Below are 3,288 nucleotides of genomic sequence, written 5' to 3'. Positions count from 1 at the left end.
TGAGGAAGGATATACTTGCCTTAGAGGGGGTGCAACGAAGGTTCACTGGATTGATTCCTGGGATGAGAGGGTTCTTGTATGAGGAGAGATTGAGCAGAATGGCCCTATATTCTCTGGAGTTTAGAAGAATGAGAGGTGATCTCATTGAAACGTCTAAAATTCTTGGAGAGCTTGACAGGATAGATGCTGAGAGGCTGTTTCTCCTTGCTGGAGAGTCGAGAACTAAGGGGCATAGTCTCAGGATAAGGGATCAGCCATTCAGGACTGAGATGAAGAAAAAATTATTCATTCAGAGGTTTGTGAATATTTGGAATTCTCTACCCCAGAGGGCTGTGGATGCTCAGTCATTGAATATATTCAAGAATGAGATCGAGAGATTTTTGGACACCAAGTGAATCAAGGAATCAGGCAGGAAAGTGGAGTTGAGGTAGAAGATCAGCCAGATTCTGACTGAATGGCAGAGCAGGCTCGAGGGGCCGTATGGCCCACTCCTGCTCCTATTTCTTATGCCCTCTTGTTCTGGATTCCCCTCCAGAAGGAATCATTTCTCTGTATTTACCTTATTGAATCATTTTATTATTTTAAACACCTCGATGAGGTCACATCTCAATGTTCTAAACTCATGGGAATAAAAACCAAGTTTATGCCACCTCTCCTCATAATTTAACCCTTTTAACCCCGGCATCATTCTGGTGAATCTGCACTGTACCTTTTCTAAGGCCGATTTATCTCTCCCTCGGTTCGGTGCCCAGTTCTCCAGGTGGGGTCTGACCAAGGTTCATTACAACTGAAGCATCACTTCTGTATTCCAACCCCACTCGAGATAAAGGTCAACATTCAATTAGACTTGTTGATTATTGTCAAGATTTGTAAGGAATTTGCAAAGGATTCTAGGGGATCTTAGAGTTGGGATTTTTCTTTATTCTGTCCACTCAAGGAGTTTGATAACAGACTTACTCCTTTGAATTTAGTGCTGGATTATTGGGCCGTGATGTGTTTACTTGTTTGTATTTTGTTAAATACATTTGCTGAGTGTATTTAAATTGAAGACGAGATTCCCAGGCCTGATGCTCTATTCACACATCGAAGGTGAGAGAGATGCTGTGGGACACACGATAAGTCCAGTAGCTGAAAGTGATTCACAGACTGGGTTTTGTGTTTAGTGATCCCGGGGACATTACTGATACCTTCCCTGGATCCCAAGGCTGGGAGAGGCACGCGGGAAGGACCGGGGAGCTGGGACTTGGCCATGAGAGTAATTGAAGGTATGAGAACTGAAATAATCTACAGTGACAAAGGAGAAAAGGCAGAATAATCGGTAATGAGGACATCAATTAGTCTCTTATCTTGAATTCATCAAGTAATTGACCCATTCTGTTTGAAACAAAGTTGATTTATTTGACATCGATCCAGAATATTGAATTTCAGCCCAGTTATAGCGGTTATTAACATCAGCAGAAACAAATCCCAACTTCCAGAATGAGGTTCTGCTGCTGAAACCCTCATCCGTGCCTTTGTTTACCTCCAGACTCGACTATTCCAATGCTCTCCAGGCCCGGCCTCCCACTTTACACCCTCCGTAAACTTAAACCCACAATCTCCAGATCAATAATCAGTCCCATTATTCATTGTGTCACTGGCCCAGGCTGTGGAGAACACGGAGCAGCTCCCACTCCCACAGCACTGCGGTATGAGCAGGTACCGAGTCAGCCTCAGTCATGAGCACTGGAATCCACGAGTCCGGGTGTGTCAAAGGTGCACGGTGAACAATCACCAAAGTGAAACATTTTTGCCGCTTCCCTTCGATACCTCAGCTGGTCGAGCGACAAGACTGTCGTGGAAAATAAGACAAAGTCATCCTTCCGTCATTTGTTCAATTCCTGCTCGAAGGAGAACGCGTGATTTTGCAATAAGCAGCAATTAGTTCAAGGTCGCTCTCTGAACTTTACAGGCACCTCACAGATTAACATGTTGCCATGAAGGCACAGGACGCCTCTTTTCCTTTCTCAAAGCTGAAAACTTTCTGTGTCTGCCCAAACAAGGCTGCTCTGCCTCTGCTTACCAGCAGGGAGCGCTTTTGAGCAGCAATACTTCAAAACACTCAGCTCTCGCTTTCAGGCAAAAGAAGTCTTCGATCAGCACCGGACTCCACGAGTCTGAACGTGTCAACAGGCGCACGGTGAACAATCACCAAAGACAACACTGTTTATCGCTTCCCTTCGATAGCTCAGGGGTAGAGCGGAGGACTGTAGTGAATAAAACAAAATAAAGTCATCCTTTGATCGCTGGTTCAATTCCGGCTCGAAGGAGTGAGTGTGATTTTGGAATAAGCAGCAATTACCTCAAGGTCGCTCTCTGAACTTCACAGGCAGCTCACAGATTAACATGTTGCCACTCAGGCACAGGACACCACTTTTCCTTTCCAAAACCTGAAAGCTTTCTGTGTCTGCCCGAGCACGGCTGTTTCACTCGAGCATTTCCCTCTGCTCACCAGCAGGGAGTGCCTTTGAGCAGCAACACTTCAAATCGCCCTCAATTTCAGGCAAAATGGTCTTCGATCAGTCAGTCAGGGCTCTCGCTGCTCCTCGAGCTCGGGCGGCTGTTGCTTTCCGGTGACCTCGTCTTCCTTCCGAAGGCTCGGGCTCTTCTCAGCATCATTCATGATTACTGCAGCTTCCCGTTCTGCTGTTCCTCACTTGCTGATGCTCGATACCGCCGATTGGAGCAAAGTATTTAATATATTCAGGGAGCGGCAACCCAAGGCAAGATTTCTCTGCTGGTCTTGGAGCAGCTTGAAGGCGAGTGTGAGGCAGGAACTGTGAGGGGCGATTTACAAACAGCAAACGAGGAATTAGCTCAACTGGTGGAGCGCTCACTTGGCCTGTGAGAAGTAGCGGGATCGTTGATTCTATTCTCCACTCACCGTTTGTCCTGGTGCAATTATACAGAAACAAGAGTGTTGTCAGTGAGTCCATCGCCCATGGACTTCCTAAACTTCACTGTGTGTTTGGGTACAGAGAGATCAAGGGGCAGCAAATCTTTTGATGCGCTGCAGGAAGCAAAAGTTCTTGATTTTGCTGTGCAGCAAAGATGGAAAGATGAGGTGAGAGATGGAAAAAAAGCTTCGTAATCCTTGATGCCTTCTCTGAAGATTGAATTCAGGACCTTCAGATTATGACACTGATGCACTGCTTGCTGCACTGAGAAGGCACTTACCAGGTATGGAGCCAGGCAGCACCACCAAGTAGGACAGCTTGAAAGGTATTGAAGGCCATAAAATTTTGCATT

The 3,288-nt window shown here is 46.1% G+C and overlaps 1 non-coding gene across 1 annotated transcript; it reads left to right on the top strand.

Annotated features, from left to right (window-relative positions):
* The first annotated feature begins 2,216 nt into the window (after nucleotides 1–2,216).
* On the top strand, nucleotides 2,217–2,309 carry trnay-gua (transfer RNA tyrosine (anticodon GUA)). The gene is made up of 2 exons: nucleotides 2,217–2,252; nucleotides 2,274–2,309. It is a non-coding gene; the product is annotated as a tRNA-Tyr (tRNA).
* The last annotated feature ends 979 nt before the right edge of the window (nucleotides 2,310–3,288 follow it).

Source organism: Heptranchias perlo, unplaced genomic scaffold (genome assembly GCF_035084215.1).
Source record: "Heptranchias perlo isolate sHepPer1 unplaced genomic scaffold, sHepPer1.hap1 HAP1_SCAFFOLD_590, whole genome shotgun sequence".
Lineage (NCBI taxonomy): Eukaryota > Metazoa > Chordata > Chondrichthyes > Hexanchiformes > Hexanchidae > Heptranchias > Heptranchias perlo.
This window is presented reverse-complemented; position numbering and strand designations above follow the sequence as displayed.